Here is a 19,257-nt window from a genome sequence, read left to right as displayed (position 1 = left end):
TCTTAGAGGTGCACAGCCTCCAGTGCTGGGGGAAATGGGCAGAAGCTGCAGACAGTTAAAATCCCAGTTAATAAGTAAGACAAAGCCAATTACTGTAATGAGGGTGATAAATCGCTGGAATGGGCTGCCCAGAGAGACTGTGGGATCTTGATCCTTAGATACAAAGTTTGGCTTGACAAAGCCCTGACCAGTTTATGGTTTCAAAGTTGGATTCATCTTTGCAACCAGCTCTACTTTGAGAGGGGATTTGGATACATGACTTCCAAAGATCCATTTCAACCTATATTATGGCACAACTCCCTGATTTTACCTCAGTAAATATGTTTTAATGTTATTAGACATTGCAAGAACATTCTCAGGCAATAAGAACATCAGCTTTCTCCATCTTTCCATAAGTCCTAAATATTTTTGTTTCTGCTTCAGTTGGATCACAGTGGCAAAAGTGCTGGAGTAAATTATTAATAATAATAGTGCTGTTGACTTCATCTTCTGATGATGGTGTAAAATGATTTCTCACTTTTTTATTTTGTCCCCCAGCAATCTATTTCTTTGCTTATAAACCCCTGAATATTATTGTTTGGAATGCCTGACCAATCACACTGGGACTAAGGAAGGAAAATAAAAGCAACTTTTTCATAATCTTTTTATTTCAGAAAAGGAAGTCTCTAAGGAAATTAAGAGGGTGTTGTAACATTCACAGTGATGATTCTTGATCTACCTTCTGCAGACACGTACTGATATCTAGACTCCCATATTCTTCATATAGTTACAATAAAATACAAAGTAGAAGCAATTTATTTATTGTAAAAACTGTAGATGGTATATTCAATTTGGCCTATATACCCTGTGCTACCAAAGGAAAAATAACACATGGAAATTGTCCTGAAGTGGCTTCTGTTTGACATGTGCTCTTTATGGAGTAAATGGCTTGCATTTTAGGGCACATGGATAGAACCCCTCTGAAATGTGATTCTAGACATGTTCTATTTTGCTCCTTGTCTCTGCACTAGTTTTTGCCCTTAGCAACATCTCCATTTTGCCTCAGTTTTCAGGGAGAAATCAGGGGATTTGTGGCAAAAAAATAAAAGACAATGATGGAAGACAGGGTTCCTTCTTTTTTTCATTCCCTCTTCAAGGTATAGCTCAGTCAAGGATACTTTTCTGCTCAGAAGTGTTTGGTACAGTTATCTTCATAGCTGTATCAGGCCCACACAGATAATAATTGTATGTTAGTGACTCAGCACAGATAACAATTTATAATATATCTATTTTTTCCCCAAGGTTGCATGAATGCCTCCCAAAACTCCCTAACATTCACAAAATTAATGTAAAAAAAATTAAGCAGCAGCTAGTACAGACCAGTGTGGACACTTTACTGTCACAGCTTACATGCACATAGTTTGAAAAGCTTCTGAAGTAGGTGTCTTGAGGATTACAAGATGAGATGAGGTTGGGTTTTCTTTACACAAGTCTAGTAGGCTCTGATGGGGAGGTACTAGAGGCAGTGAAACCAGACATTTTGGACAAATTCAGTGGGATTTTCTAAGGAGCACACACATCAGATTGTGGTCACAAGGCAGGGCAGTAAGCCTAAAACAAAAGCAGAAGGTTAAACCCGTCTTTTTACACCTTCTAACACCAAGTAAACATGAGTCTGATAATTAGGATTAGAGCTTGTCTCTCTCCAGGCACTCTGTGTTTGTCTGGAGGTAAAAGCAGATTAGTGCCCGATACAGGAGCACGCAGCTGTACCACTGATCACTGATTTATTTTAGCACTTCCAACACTGATGCAAGCCATGACTTACTGAGCACCTCTCATGTGTTTAAAAACAAATGATAAAACAGATGTCAGTTGCCTATGTTTCATGAGGATTGAGAGGATATTTACATAAAAAGTGATGTTTTTGTATGTGGGAGCAGGATCTGCCTCACTCAGCTTGTGTGTGTGAATAACCTGTTCTCACTCCAGGGAGGGAGGGATAGCAGTGCAAGCTGGCAACATCCAGCAGATGGTGCTCAGAACAAACAAAATGAAATATATTAAAAAAAAAGCAAGGGAAAAAAAAAAAAATAAAGCAGGAAAAGCTTGTTGTTTTGCTTGCATTTCCCTGTAACTAGCAGCTACTTTGGTGGATTTTGTGGAGGGTTTTTGGTGGTTGTGGTTTTTTTGTTCAGTTATTAAAAATTCGTTTGTTTTGGAGCTGTTTTTGTTTGTTTGTTTGGGTTTTTTTGTTTGTTTGTTTCTTTTATGATTTATCATCTTACAGCAAATATTATAACTTCACTAACATTTATTCATAATTAGTTTTAGGTAGTGGATGGCTGAGCAGGAGCACTGACTCGTTGTTGACAGGTCTTCTGCAAGCTCCTTAATGGCATCCTCTGGGATCCAGACTGCTTTGAAATTCCTATAAATTCCTATAGGCTTCATCATAACAGGAGTGGAAAGGTGTGTTAACTTCTAGAAATCTGGAAAAGCACCAGATTTTAAAGGAGAATTTCTGTACATCCTTTAGACATCTAGTCCTAGTACAGATTGTTCACTGTACTACCTTAAGTAACATTTGACAGAAAAATCACATCTGCTAATTGCTAAAAGTCAGTATGCTTGGGAATATGCCTTGAGATATTTATTAAAATAAAAATTAAGTCAAATGTTGTCCATATGTACAAGTGATGTGTTTCCAGTCCTATTAGATATTATAAAATCAGGGATATATCAGATATTTGTTTTGTTTTCGTGCAAGAAAGAAGAGCCTTGCGGTCTGTTGTGAGTGGGATCTGACAGTGGCTTGGAAGCTGCCTCGCAGACTTTGAGAGGCTGGAGCTGTGACATCTCCCTGCCTAAGGGACAGTGCAGAGCCACTGGCAGCTGGGCAGAGCTGTGGAGTCCATGCAGAGGACAGAGACTGGCTTTTCACTGTCCCTGATGCCACTGTGGTGGGAGCTGTGTCCTTGCTGGCAAACACAGTGAAAACTCCTGGCTGTCACCCTGGTGCAGAACTGCCAGGACACTTCCTCAGGGATGGTCATTCCCTTTTTAGTGCACTGCTGTCCTGTCCCATGGCAGATCCAACTTCATGTTTAATTCTGACCTTTTAAACACAGCACTGTGTTGACATTTGTTCCTGTTTTTCTTTTCCTCCTCCATCGATGCAGAAAATAACTCTTATAATCCCAGGCCCAGGGAAAGATCAGGGGCAGATGCCCAAAGTTACTGATAATAAAACTACAGCTCCTGAGCCCTCTCCCTTCAGTGGGAGCTCAGATCTCACTACATTTTAAATGCAAGAAACCTTCATTTCGGTCTGTATTTTAACTATGTAAACAGCAGAATAAAAAAGTGTGGAACAAAAAATGTGATTTCTTTCGCTAAAATCTTTGGAAGCATGAAGCAGCTGTATCCTCCTCTTGAAATGTAATGGGGCAGAGAGTGAATCCACATCTTCACAACAGCTCCTTGCTTTAAATAATGTCTCTAGTGCCTGGGACCCAAGCACTGGATGCAGTAGATATATTGCTGTGTTCCAAAGCAATCATACAATGTCATGATGTAATTTAACCTGTGCAACCCCCCGAATCTATCTACTCTCAACAAGTGCACTGGTGACATAAAAAAGCTGCTAGAAAAATGTACCATTGTAAGAGCCTGTAGAAAATTGGGATTTTGACAAATTTTTCATTGACAATATGCTTTTATTTGCTGAGCAGTAGCTTTTCTCACTTGCAATATATGTATACAAGCACATATGTACTTTTCAAACAAAAAGAAATGTTAAGATTTCCAGGACTGGCATCAACAATTTACATAATTGCAGTGAGGTAATCTTCTGTCTCTTTGAGGCCAATTCTAAGAAGTGTTTCACTGTTAGAAGTGGATAATAATAATTTTTTTCTTTGTTTTGGGAGGGTGATGGTGAAGGAGTAAGAATGATGAGTAAATTGAACTCATTATTTAAAACAACCCCCAGTCCTGATCTAGCTCCCTCTGTCACCGCTCTAAGCCACATGTCCATATTTGATGACCTTACAGCCCAGAAACAACATTTTTGTAGTTTCTCTGCAGGTATGATGCCACCTGCCTGTTGCCTCTGTACGAGTGGGAGTCAGGGACTCTTGCACTTGGGTCAATTTAATGATCTTGCCTCCTAGCAGGTAGACTGCCCCCCAAGAGTGCACTAGGATTTGTCTTGGAGACATATTGTTGGAGATTTCCAGAAACAGGCAGGGAAAATAACAGTGCTGAGTGTAGGAAAAGGGTCTCAGTGCTGAGGGCCCCTCCTGGGACTTTTCTCATTCTGCAGTGCAGACATATAAAGACACCAAGGAGGAGGAGGAGGAAGAGGAGGACAAGAATGAAGAGGAGGCTGTGTGTATTCAATATCCCAATAATGAGGTCAATCCACCAGAGCTGAGAAGATGTCCAGATGAGGCAGCCTGCATGAGAAAAGAAGTCAGAAACTAAGAGGCAAATTTTCCATATTCAAACCCTCCAGATTCCATCCACAGCCAATGGAATGATGTGGGTACCCCCATGGTAGTGGCTCAAAGTGATGAGAGGCACAACAAACAGATGAAACAAAATGAGTTGAACAGATCATTAATCAAATTAAAAGTAATCAATGTAGAAGATCTTTGGACACTTCTGTATTGCAATGGTCATGCCAAAAGAAGGAAGTCTAACAGATGAGAAGTCTTCTATTCCCAGAATCAATCATAGCTTCCAGGAACTATATAAAATATGATTAAAATAAAATTAATAAAGACTGTTATGGTAGAACTATGTTACAATTACAAGTTACATTATATTACATTATGTTATTCATTTAATTATATTTTCAGCATCAATAATAGTCTCACTTCACTAGGGAGAGTCTCAGTAGCAATAGACTTTATTTTAAAACCAGAAATAAAATGTTATTTTGGATTAAGGTAGAGAATGATTGCAATCTGCAGTATTTTTCCAAACATCAATGCAAAAGTAATCTTTATTAGGGTATTTTATCACCTATTTAGATTACTTCAGCAATTAAATCAACCTAAAAGTAAGATTTAAAAACAGAAATATTTGAAAGGAGTTGCTAAATTAATTTCATGTGCAGACAAGCTCTCAAGAAGCCAGTGAAAAAGCGAGGAGTATCAAAGAGTGTGCTGAAAGGAGGGGAAAAAAATATTAAATAGAAATACAAATGGAATCTGACAGGAGGTTGAGTCTGAGTATTTATAGGTGACAGGGTGTTAATGCATTATGCAAAAGGAAATACAAAGCTGGTTTCTTTTACCAGCTACTACACAAACAAACCAGTTTAATAGAAGCATATTCTATCAACAGTGCCATGTTCCTTCTACAGCTAAAATGGAGCAGTCTGAAGAAACAAAGTTTAAATGATCTTTATTATCCTGCATTATTCCTCAGGTGAGTGGGAAAAGGCTGGTGAATGTATTTCCAGGGAAGATACCTGAAACAGCATGACCATTATAATGTTTTGTACCATTCTAGTGTTGACTTTTGCTAGTCCATCTTAAAAAATGGGTGGACCTATTCACTAACAAAGGTGAGTCTTTCAGGTAGTGTTGAGCAGTTAATGTTTGTGACACACAACTGCAGGTTTAACGTTGGAGCTGCTTGGTGGAAGAGAAGCAGATGTCAATGTCTGAAATTCTCTGCCCAGTTACTAATGGACCAAATAAGGCCTTCCATAAGGAAATCTTAGTCTTCTTCAACATAAAACTATGGTTTGCATGTTGTGATAAACCACTTAAAAATTAAAAGCTGTCAGTGTGAGTCTACCCGATTTATCATGTTCTTTATGTCACATGAAACACGCTATAATCTCATGCTCAGCTGTCACTTTGGTTCCCACTGTGCTTTTAAGGTGTGGGACAGAAAGTTATCCCATTCTTTCTTCAGAGCTCCCTCTCCCTGGTGGCAATTTATGGCAGCCACTACATCAGTGCTGGTATGAGACTTGCTCAAGAAAGGAATGCCACAGCTTTGGATGTGGGTTCACATTCCAAGTAATCTGAAATCAATTTGACCCAGAAGTATACTTTGGGAAAACTATCACATTTGCTCTGCTAATAACATACAACTATTTTTTTCAAGTTATCCTGTAGAGCTTTTCACTTGCCTTAACTCTAAGGAGCATCTTTTTAATGGGAAATATGGATGCTACACCTTTTCAGCATGTTTTTCTCCCATTTGATTAGCTATATGAAAGCATACTGCATTTCTACATGAAAACTCTCATTTATACAGAAACAGTTTATCCAACTAGTAGATCAGACACTGGTGCTTGTTCTGATTGAACTTCAGCATGAGTCCAAGCATAGTAGCCAGTAAATGCATTTATTTTGCTTCCAAGGCAAGCAGCAAAGCCTAAGACAGCTGCCTGTCACTAACAGACCCGTTAGCATAGCAGTAAGCTGTGTTCCTGGAAGCTGGAGTTCTCAAGGTTACAGGAAAAAGTCAAATAGCTCTATTCCATGTCAGCTGCTATCCAGAAAGATTTCTTAATTTCGCCTGAACACAAGCTCTGCAAGAGATGTGCTAACTCCTGCAGATCCTCTTGTGGGTGTTACTGCTACAAAAAAATTAAAGAAAATCCATTCTACAATGCCATAACACACTTGGAGTTGGAAGTACAGAAGGAAAGAGAAACAGCTTGTATTTTTCAGACTGAGCAAAGTACTTAGCCTTAAACCCAAAATCTGTTCAATGAACAACATTTCATGTCTCATATATTTGCTTTTTTTAATGCTCTAGTCTTGTTTGGCATAATCATTCTCCGAAACACCTAATTTTCCAGAAGGGAACATTATTACCATCTTCTCCTCATATTTATAATTAAATTGTATATTTGTTACAGTTTAAGCATTAATGTGTGTATAAATTTCAGTTTACTAAAAACACCATGTCATGGCAGTTTCTTAGAATCTCACCACAGTCAAAGTATGCTGACCAATATATAAAATAAATATGTAGTTGCTTGCTTCCAAGAACTGCAGCTTTGAGAAATTCTGTGATTACAGGAAATATCTGGCTTTTATAAAAGATGTAAGGTCTGAACTCTCTTGGTATTGGAGAAAAGGCCTAAAAATATGATGAGGTGCAACTAAAGAGTGCAAAAACTAGACTAAATAAAATGAGGAATACTGATACTGCATTGCAGGAGCACTACTACCACATATAAATTGTCATATTAAGCTGCTCATTTATGTTGGGATCGTTAGGTTTGTACTTAAGGTTGAATGTTTGAGAATATGCTCTACACAAGTATAATTCTAGGGACAAGATAGAAAGCCTTAAGTCTTTAAAATCCTGTTTGTGGCAAGAAGCTTGAAGCCAGCCTCACATTGACATGAGTGTGAAGCCTGGAGCTGTAGAAAGCTAACAGCCTCTGTGCTGAGTCTTTGATGTTTATTAAATAGAGTGAGTTTCATAGAATTAGTCCTCTAAAATTGCTGTCTCCTTTTAGCTGGTGTCTTTCTGCAGCTAAGTCTTTTCCTGTGCTTTGATAATTCTGTTCACAGAGCAGCCTCATGAAGCATGCAAGAAATGTGCACAGTATAAAGCTATCTTGAGCAGTTGCTTGGTAACTCTATGTGTTAAAATGCTTCTAATATTCAAGAGATACATGGATTACAATAATAAAAATACAGGAATACAGAAGGGAATCACTAACAGCTGTTTGGGATTTAACACCCACATCCAGATGCTTGAAGAAAACATGTTGTACTAACAAGCAATGGATTATTAGCTGTTTGAGTAATTGCTTTGGATTCAGCATAACGATGAATTTGCAAAAATATTTTGCCTTTTTTCATACTACCTAAAAGAATAATTATAGGATTTACCTGCAGTTACTCTACTGAATCCTTGCCTGACTCTGGAGCTTCTGTGGAAGCAGAGAGTCTGCAATGGGGCACCTGACCAACTCTGCAGGGTGGGGGTTAGGACAGGCCCCTGAGAAGTCAAATGCCTGCTTTTCTAATCCATGCTCCAAAAACTATTGAGGTGTGTTTGTACCAACCTGAACAGATCAGTCAGGAAAGATTAGAAGTATATTAGAAGTGGCCAAGATATTACTGCAAATTAAAAAGAAAAAGGCCTAAATCAGAGGAAGAAATTAAACTCTATCTTTCTAACTTTTGAACTATTTATTTGCTGGCTCTTCAGTGCCAGTTTCCATCTTTCATGGAAGATAGCATTTTGTGTCGTTCATTAATATATTTGCAAAAATATCCAAGAGAGGTTTCTTTCCCAAAAGTTCATTATCTTCTGTGTTAACATATCTGACAATAGCAATAGCAACACAAAAGGTATTCCAGTCCTCTTTTTAAAGACTTTCCCATAGGCCATTGCCCCTAATTAATCTCCAAAGGCTTTTTCCTAGTAGAAGATTAAGTCTCACAGTGGGAGAATAACCTTAACATCTACAGACACTTTTGGGGACACTGGGTGGTGGTGGTGCTTCTAATTTGGGTTCAATTTTTAAAGTTGATGTTATGAAATATTACTGTTTGAATATTTTTTTCCATTTTTGTGAGTTATGATGAGCACATATTTAGTGGCAAGCATAGCCACAGAAGCCAAGTGAATGAAATACTGGACTGTCTCTGCTAAATGCAGGGAAAGGGGAGGTACATCCTCCTAATGCACTTTATCATTGCGAGCTGCATGGTTCAGACAAAGAGGATGAGTTATATTCTGAAAATGTGTATATGTGTGGTCTCAATTCAGACCCCTAAACACGTGATTTGGGAGGTCCCACTCTGTCCAAACACCTGCATGGTGTTGACAAATGCAACACGTGTCTTGGCAAGTCTCACACCGTTCTGTAGCAGCAGCTGGCGGCATCTCTAGGTTAACTCAAATAGACAGGAATGCTTGTGTTCAGACAACTGAATTGTCTCTTGTCTCTCTGTTTTGGATAGAGAGCAAATGTTTTGCGTGGCAGTGCTCTCACAGCAGAGGTTCCAATAGGGAGGGGTTCTCTGAGAAGCTGCCAGAAGCTTCCTTACATCCAACAGAGCCAAAGTCATCTGGATCCAAGATGGACCCACTGCTGGCTAAGGCCAGGCCAATCAGCAATGGTAGTAACAGCTCTGTGATAACATATTTGAGAAGGAAAAATGAAGTTATTGGGCAGAAGTGATTGTGAACAGAGAAGAGTGGGGTGGGAACACATGAGAGCAGCAAGCCTGCAGAGCCCGGGTCAGTGCAGAGGGATGGGCAGGAGGTGCTTCAGGCAGAGATTCCCCTGCAGCCCTGGGGCAGCCCATGGGGAGGCAGCTGTGCCCCTGCAGCCCAGGAAGGACCATGGGGGAGCAGAGATCCTCCTGCAGCCCATGGAGGACCCACAGTGGAGCTGGTGGGTGCCTGAAGGGGGCTGTGACCCTGTGGGAAGCCTACCCTGGAACAGGCTCCTGGAGGACCTGTGGCCTAGGGAGAGAGGAGCCACACTGGAGCAGGATTGCTGGCAGCACTTGTGACCCCATGGGGGACCCACACTGGAACAATCTGTTCCTGAGGAACTGCATCCATGGCAGGGATCCACTCTAGGGACCTGCTCACAAGGAACTTCAGCCCATGGGTAGGTCTCACGTTGGAGTTCTTGGAAGCCTGTCTCCAGTGGGAGGGACCCCATGCTGGAGCAGAGGAAGGACCCCTCTCTCTGAGGAGGAAGAAGCAGGACAAACAGCACTCGATGAACTGACCTCCATTCCACACCTTCCTAAGCTGCTGGGAGAGGAGGAATAAAGAACTGTAAATAAAGTTAAGCCAGAGAGGGAGGGAGGGGTAAGGAAAAAGTGTTTAAAGATTTGTTTTGCTTCTTACTGTCCTGCTTTGCTTTTGATCCATAATAAGTTAAACTAATTTCCTCAGGCTGAATCTGTTCTGCCCATGACAGTCACTGGGAGTGATCTTTCCCTGCCCTTATCTCAACCATGGGCCTTTTGTTATAGTTTCTCTCCCCTGCCCAGGTGAGAAGGGCAGTGATAGAGTGGTTTGATGGGCATCCAAACCACCAAAGAAAGAGACAAAAGTCAGGGAAAATAAATCCAATTAAATGCACAGAGAATCAAGTGAAATTGGTGTGATGGATGGCAATGTTGTGTAGATGTGATAAAAGTTTTGCACCACAGCCAAAATTTCTCCCTTCTATCCCATGTTATTTTTCCAGAAATAATTAACTGATTACTTTAAGGCACTTACTTGTCTTTTATTACAAAAGAAACTGTGATAGCACTGGAACCAGTGAATATTGTGAAGAAAAAAAATTTGAGTTTTCTTAATTTTTTCACAGAAATGTAATGTCAGTAATATCAGAACTATAGAATATTTTACCTGTCCCCTTTTCTGACATTAAGTAATTATCCTTTCCCATTTAACTATTATTGTCTGTTCACAAATAGCACAATAGCAATGCCATCAGCATTAGGCCTTCCATAATGTTGATCAGGGTGTAACATAGTAGACAACAAAAAATAGAGGCCAAGATGATCTGGCTGAAGGGTAAAGGAAAGACAGAAATGTAAGAAATACCTACGTGTCACATGTAGTCACCCTTTTAGAGGAGAGGTGCTATGCAAATAGAGAATACTACAGCAGAAAGATGTCATCTTAGCTGTCTGAACTCTCATAACAATTAAAATTTATTTACTCAAGCAAATAAGAAAATCAAGATTTAGTAAGCATTTACAGAGGCACAAAAATCTATCTTTTTATAATATTCTTCTGCATGTTAACTGTTAAAATATTCTACTGCTCCATTTGAATGCTTGTAATGGAGCTCAATAATATTATGTACACTAGAAGTTATGGACCAGATGATGAGACTACATAGAAAAAAATCCATCTTTGTTCTTTAACTAGAGCTGCTAGAGCTCAAAGCTATTTAATGAAAGTATTTTCCTTTTATGGATCAAGTGATGAGAAAGGCATCCTTACACAACTCATTTTATGAAAGAGATTGCTTACATTATAATATATAGACTTGAATGCCACAGATATAGACTTTATTTGCTGGGCAAAGCTAACTCCCATATAATTGTCATTAGATCAATCATAATATAGTAACAATAATTAGCTATTCTTTAGTTTTAAAGTTATTCTCAAATAAAAACCACTACCTTTAGTAATCTTATCATCCAGATTTAATCAAGGAATTCATATTATTATAGCAACTACCCTAGATGGTTCTACCTTAATAAAATACTTTGAATGTAGAATCATAAAACTGTAGAATAGATTTTCTTTAAAGGGACAGTAAAGATGATCTAGTTCCATCCCCTGCCACAGACAGGGACACCTTCTACTACACCAGGTTGCTCAAAGCCCCATCAAACCTGACCTTGAACACTGCCAGGGATGGGGAATTCACAACTTCTCTGGGACACCTGTGCCAGTGTCTGATCAACCCCATAATGAAGAATTTCTTATATCTGATGTAAACCTGCCTTCTTTTAGTTTGAAGCTATTTCCCTTTATCCTATCACTACATTTGCAGATTTTAAAGAGACCTTTTAAATAGTCACTTTCCAGCTCTTTAGAAGCCCCTTTAGGTACTGAAAGGTGCCATAAGGCCTTCTACTCTCCAGTCTGAACAACTCCAACTCTCTCAGCCTGTCTTCATAGGAGATATGCTCTAGCCTTCTGAGCATCTTTGTGACCTCATGTGGACTTGCTCCAATAGATCCATGTCCTTGTTATGCTGAGAATTCCAGAGCAGGACACAGTACTCCAGGTGAGGGCTCATGACAGCCTTGACCCACTGGTCACAGTGCTCACTGCAGACATATCAAGGCTGGAAGAGATATTTAAGATAATGTAGTCCCACTGTCAACCCAGCACCAACATAAACACCCCTAAACCATATCCCCAAATGTCACATCCAGACACCTCTTCAACACTTCCAGAGATGGTGACTCCACCATCTCCCTGGGAAGCTTATTCCCATGTCTAACCTTCCGGTTAGTAATGCTCTCTTAGTGATGTTTTTTACCCATTATTTAATCTGAACCATATAATCTTTGGATACAGCCCAGGAAGTGGTTGGCTTTCTAGGATGCAAGTGCACATGTCCAGGTTTTCATCCACAAACACTCCCAAGTCCTTTTCCCCAGGGCTGTTCTCCATCCATTCTCCTCCCAGGCTGTACTTGTGCTTGGGATTGCCCTGAGCCAGGTCCAGGACCTTGCACTTGGCCTTATTGATTCAACCTCATCAGGTTTGCACAGGTGGTCAATCACACCACACAGCCTGGTGTCAGTGTCATTGGCAAACTGGCTGAGGTTGCACTCAGTAGATTTATAAAAGTATTTTCATTACATTATTATAGAAAAAGCAAGGATTATTTATTGATTGTATGTTCAATTTTATTTGTGAATAGTTGACAAGTATTCTGCTTGTGGTTGCCTTTAATTGTCATATTTGCCATGTTTTGAGTTGTTTGAGTCTAGTTTCGTCAGTATGCCATGTACAGTCATCAAATAATTATAGCTTGGTTGTCTGGATAAAGATATTTATAATGACACAGAGAAGGAAGATTTAATTAATAGCCCATAAATAATCATTTTGCCAATCTGATATAGTTACACCGGAAGGCTTTGAGCTAATCTTAATTTCTATGCACACCAAGTCAAGTTTCCTTCTCTTCCCCAATCACCAATTGTGTTGGTACTATGACAGATAATAATGAGTCATGTACTTACAGCAAAGTCTCTGAACAATTTCATTGCTTTTTTCACCTTCACAGTTTGACACCTTGATTTTCAACTCAAATTGTAAGGAAATTTCACAGAAAGGTTTCCTTTCTTTTAGTTGGATGACACCTGCCTGCAACAAATCTGCATACACAGCAATGTGAGAAACTCTTCTGGTTTGTGCATGTTTGTTTATTTGGTACACTTTGGATGGCTGCGGACAGAGAAAGAAGAAACCCAGAAAATGTAACCCCAAAGAATGGAAAATTCAGTATTATCTTTAAAAGTCATGCAGGATGTTATTTTTACTTCTTCAGTAGAAGCCAAGGAGTTCATCTGGCATTAACTGATTACTTCTAATGACCTTCTCTCTTTCACTAAAAAGCCATGTTCATATTTTCTCCAATACTCAGCCTGGCTGGGGTCTAAGCTTAGGATATCATGAACATTGTTTTAAACAGAGCAGAGAATTCTGTAGCCAACCTACAGTATTAACTTTGGGCTTTCTAGTCCTGAATATGTGCATTAATCATAACATTATCACTATTCTTATCAGCACTTCCTCAAAATTAGCTCTGTCTGAAAGGTGTCAAAACTGTTAATTAAAACCAGAGATAATCATAGCAATCTGGGATCTTTGACACAACCACCACCCCCTCCCATCCCGACCCCTTTCAGAGGGAACTGCTGGGTAATGTACTATAGTTCTGCAAGAGACATTCCATCTACAGAGGAAAGAGAAATCATAAATCTTTCTTCATATATGTCAAGGAGCATAATTGCTTTTTCATTTTTATTTCTTCTACTATGGTCTGTATATCCATGATATCTGACATTGAAGCTATAAGTCATTTATCAAAGACAGAAAGAAATTATAAGAAAGGAAGTAGGGCAACATTCTAGCTTTAGAGTGCTAATGGATGGATGCCTTCTGTAGTTTGTGTCAAACTTACTGAATAATAAGGGAAATAACTCATGTTTCCTTGGTTACAAATTACTTAAGGCATTAGAATTTGAAGGTCAAGTGCAGATTAAAAGAATACAGGTTAATACAGTCCAAACTGAATTTCTGGATCTCCTTCTAGAACAGGATAAGATATTTATTTGTTAAATCCTAGTTAGATTCTTCATAAATCAGAGGTCTAATATTTGAGATGGAAAACATGATCATCCCCCTGTCTCAGGCAGCAGGATAGTTTTTCTGTGACCAAGGAAGTAGCCAAATGGGCAAAACAACTTGTAGATCTTCAAGAAGTCCTATTCATAGTGTCCAGAGCAAGCATATCATGAGCACCAGCAATAGTGAAGCATCAACAGCAAATCAAAGCCGAAATGATCTGATCAAGATTTTCTTTAGCTACTACTAAAGATAAGAACACTCGAGTGTGTTGGGGTATTGGGATAACCAAAAGAGTCTGAAAAATAGCTCTAGGGATAAAAGTCCCCCAGCCATGCTCCAAGATTGGGGATCATCTCTTCACCTGGGGGACTCGTGGAGCTGGAACCTGTGCTCACTACCAAGGCTCCCAGCAGGACCACGCCATCTCTGGCACGGAACAAAGAGCTTGTGTACCCATGTTAACCTAGCTGGCTTCTCTCCCCCAGTGCCCCATGTTAACCACACCCCAGGGAAGCCATCTCATTAACAAAACTGAACGTATCTGTGATTTAAGTGCTATTGTATCCAAATGTATTTACTTTCCATGTGATTATTTGTGTTGATGGTTGACATACGCAGGGTCTGATGTACTTAGGAAAAGGGGAGTCTGTGGAAGCAAATCTAATACAACTGCAAGCTCTAGGGGCTTAGAGACAGGAAATGGATGGTTATTCACCACTTTGATCCCTTTTGGAGATGAACACTATTGAAAAATGCTAATATCTGAGTGAGGAATCTGCAAGTTAAATGTGATGACACTGTGACTGCTTGCACTTTGAGAAAAAGAAAAGACAATTTAGAGACATCTTTTCATGTGGCTGCTTGCATTAGCATGATCTGTTCAATACAAATTCAAAATTTTTCACTCTTTTGCATAGAAATGATTTTAATTATTTTTTATTTAAATGCAAAAATCTTAATGAAAAAGTTTCTCAGATTCCATTTGATTTAGACAAAGTATATAATTATGCAGAGACAAAATGCCAAATGAAATAGAAATTATCAGTGTGATGGAAAGCAATCTGGCTTTTACTTATCTAGCTGACCCTTACATGTTGGCTGAGCACTATCTCTGAGCCTCCAGTATCTTATTGGCATTTGTAACCTTGCACAGAGAGCAGTAATTTGCAGTAAATTTCCTCACACAGGGTTATTATATTCAGAGTGAATTCTTATCTGTCTGGTATAGTGAATACTGATGATAAAATACCAAGCTTTCATGCTTGCCAATAAGAAACCAACAATTTCACAACTTCCCTCAAAAAGATAAAGGCAAAATCAACAGGTAGGAGAAAAAAAAGAGAAAAAAGAAGTAGAGCTGAAAGATTAGTTCCTAGGAAGACCTAATAAAAACCAACCAAGCGAAACAAAACACAAGAGATAAATAGCTAATTACTTAGACACAACAATGTCCTTTTGTTCTTCATTCCCCTTTCTTCTTATCTATTTGACATGACAAATCAATCCTCTAACAGCACACATACCCCTACTACCATTCTTCTTTTTTGGCTTCACACACAAACTGAAGACCAGTTTGTCTTTTGAAGATCTTTTGCTGATCCCATTGGCAAGTAGCTCTTTCTTTTCAGGCCAAGTGAGGGAATGTGGCATGAAAGCAGAAGCTGATCTAGTGATATTCAGTTTAATCTTGTACAAAACCTGATTGCTGTTACTGAAATATTTGCAGGTCTTCTCACAGAAGTATAATTTTCACCTAATGAATATTATTCTTCTACAAAAACATTTCCAAGAGTAGGTTTTCCTTCTCTTCTCATTTGCTACATCTGTGCAAATGAAATAGATCAGGCATATTTGTGATCATGATCAGTCTGTGTCCTTACAGCTGGTCTTCCTTATTTCCACAAAACAGAGGGTTCGAACCCAAACTTCCTGTTGCTCATGGTCCTGGCAGGTGCTGACCTTGCAGCACATCCAGGCATTGTCTGAGGAAGCATTAATGAGCTGGAGTGAGACCTGTGCCATGGATCCTAGTGGTTTAAGAGCTGGAATGATCACATGACAGAGTGACAGAGCTCAGGTCCATTCCCTACTCAGTTTACCAGTGCAGAAGCAATAAGGCCAGCTATGTTTTTTGACAGAAAAAAACCTACCTGTATTGCCCATTCTCTGTGGAAGAATAGAAATAGAAACATTTATGCAAAACTCCCTGGTTTTCATTAGAAAATTATTTGGCATTCTTTTATTAACCCTTTTAAGACCTCTGTTAAAGTGTTTCCTTCATAGTTCCACTTTATCTGCTATGGAGGGAAGGAGGAGTCATCCAGCAAATGGGAGCAACATTCAAACTGTTGAACAATTCTGACTGAAAGTGTCATTACTGCTTCATTTCATATTACTCCTGGTTTGGGAAGAAAAAATGGCCTTTCTAGGATATTATAATGTACAAATCCTATTTTTGTGTGTGTATGTAGGACATCCATCAAGTTTCATATGCATTCAAAATTGCTGACACCATCTTGTTAATATGTTGACATTGTCTGGAATGCATTTTACAGACCATGAACTCTGGTGCTAATGATTCCTTCAGTAACACGCCTTTACCAGTGTAAGCTGTGACTTCACTTCAAGTTATGGCATGTTTTTAAAGGAAGCCTGGTGTAAGGGAAATCACTTCCTGCAGATGAACATTCCTGATGTCTTTATTCTGCAAACATCTAAAAATGCAGCGTGTAATCTTTACTTCTCTATAAATAACAAGCATTTTACCCTTCAGCTTCATACAGCCAAAAATCCACCTGTTATAATATAAGTGTTGAAGTGAGCTGCTACCGTGTGATGGACAAGTTTTGTAGTAGGCAAAATTCTGATTAGTCTTGATATAACTGTAGACAAATTTAATGGACCTATATTTAAGATTTCAGAGTTTATCTATTCCCCTTCATTTATGGTATGGCAAAACTCAGGTGATCTGCATTGCAAATATTTCCTGACTCTCTTCATTTAACTTGTAAATAAATTATCAGAAATTTTGAAAGTAACTCTACTTACTGGAACAGAGTCAAGAAAGAATCTTCATTCAGTGTACTAAATCCACTATTACTTTAATCCTGTCAAAATGATTGAATTTAATTTACTAAGAAGTACAAGACAGAGACAAGCTATACAAGCAAATTTGTTTAAAGTATAACTTTATGTGTGATAGACAGATACTTGCATTTATATTAAAACAATAAGATAATTATTCTGCAGTTTAAATTCATTGTTTTCCACACCCACTATAGTGGTTCTGCAATGCTATAATTCTAAGACGTTATAGATAATTTAAATTTCCACATTTGAAGGACTGAGTACTGTCTATGGACAGAGAGTGACAAATGAGAGGCAGGTTTGTATCATAAGTGGATTGCACACTGAAAAGCCCCGGGCATAAATGTCATTTGCATTCACTGCTATACAGGGGAAATTATGAAGAAAAATAAAAACTGGAAACTCCTTCTAATTCAAGGTAGAAACTTCTGATGCTATATGCCGTAACAGCAAGGGATTTCTGGAATTATGCACTCTTGACAGGAAAATGCTTTATAGTTGTCTGTCTTAAAAAGAAGTATGCAGTAAAAGCTCAGAGTAACAACTTGCAATGCTGTATTGTGCTTATCTATGTTATACTAATGATATTAATGATATGATATGATATGATATGATATGATATGATATTTATTATAATTATTATATTTATTATATTCAGGAAAGCTTTGCATTAAAGGACATATTAGAAATTCCAGTGGTTCCTGCAAGTGGCATAAATGAATTTACGAAACTCTTCTGTAGGAAAGAACCTAATTGAATTGGAAATGCTTGGGAATTTAGGTGTTAACTTTGAGACTTTTGGTATTTATATTGGCTAGTATTCTGGACTATAGTACCTCGTCTTCCAGATTTTCACACCCATTATGACTGAACTGCACTTGCAAAACCATTTAGAAATGATACTATAGGAAAATCACTAACTCTTTCTAGAGAATGTTGTTGATGGTAAGTGGTCTTCTCTATCATCTGTAATTTGCATGACTACTTTTTTTAACATCCATTCTGCTTGAAAAGATCCTTAAGATATGGTATTGGACAATTACATAAAATTTCTTAGAGTTCATACTTAAGGGGTCACACACAGAATCACAGAATCACCAGGTTGGAAGAGACCTTCAAGATCATCGAGTCCAACCTAGGCCTAACACCTCAAGTAAACCATGGCACCAAGTGCCACATCCAGTCTTTTTTAGACACATCCAGGGATGGTGACTCCACCACCTCCCCAGCTGATAATTCCAGCACTTTATCACTCTTTCAGCAAAAAACTTTTTCCTAATATCCAACCTATATTTCCCTTGGCACACCTTGGGACTGTGTCCTCTCATTCTGTCAGTTTCTGCCTGGAGAAAGAGCCCAATCCCCACCTGACTACAAACACCTCTCAGGAAGTTGTAGAGAGTGATGAGGTCACCCCTGAGTCTCCTTTTCTCCAGGCTAAACAACCCCAGCTCCCTCAGCCATTCCTCACAGGGTTTGTGTTCCCAGCCCCTCACCAGCCTCGCTGCCTCCTCTGGACGCTCTCAAACGTCTCAATGTCCTTCCCAAACTGAGGGACCAGAACTGGACACAGCTCCAGGTGTGGCCTCACCAGTGCTGAGCACAGGGGAAGAATGACCTCCCTGCTCCTGCTGGCCACACCATTCCTGATACAGGCCAGGGGCCATTGGCCTTCTGGGCCCCCAGGGCACACTGCTGGCTCGTGTCCAGCTGCTGTCACCAGCACCCCCAGGTCCCTTTCTGCCTGGGCACTGTCCAGCCACACCATCCCCAGCCTGTAGCACTGCAGGGGGTTGTTATGGCCAAAATGCAGGACTCAGCACTTGGATCTAATAAACTTCATCCCATTGGACTCTACCCATCCATCCAACTGTTCCAGGTCTCTCTGCAGAGTCCTCCTAACCTCCAGATTGACACATACTCCCAGATTAGTATTGTCTGCAAATTTACTGATGAAAGACTCAATCCCCTCATCCATGTCATCAATAAAATACTGAACAGGACTGGCCCCAGCACAGCCCCCCGAGGGACACCACTGGTCACTGGCCCCCAGCTGGATGCAGAACCATTCACCACCACTCTCTGGGCCATCCAGCCAGTTCCTAACCCAGCACAGAGTGCTCCTGTCCAAGCCTGGGCTGCAGTTTTTCAAGGGAATGCTGTCAAAGACAGTGTCAAAGGCCTTGCTGAAGTCCAAATAGACAACATCCACAGCCCTTCCTGCATCCACCAGGCAGTCACCTGGTCATAAAAGGAGACCAGGTTGGTCAAACATGACCTACCCCTCCTAAACCCACACTGGCTGGGTCTGATACCCTGGCCATCCTGTATGTGCTGTGT

The sequence above is a fragment of the Cyanistes caeruleus genome, chromosome 2 (assembly GCF_971803275.1).
Source record: "Cyanistes caeruleus chromosome 2, bCyaCae1.hap1.1, whole genome shotgun sequence".
In the NCBI taxonomy this organism is placed as follows: domain Eukaryota; kingdom Metazoa; phylum Chordata; class Aves; order Passeriformes; family Paridae; genus Cyanistes; species Cyanistes caeruleus.
This window is presented reverse-complemented; position numbering follows the sequence as displayed.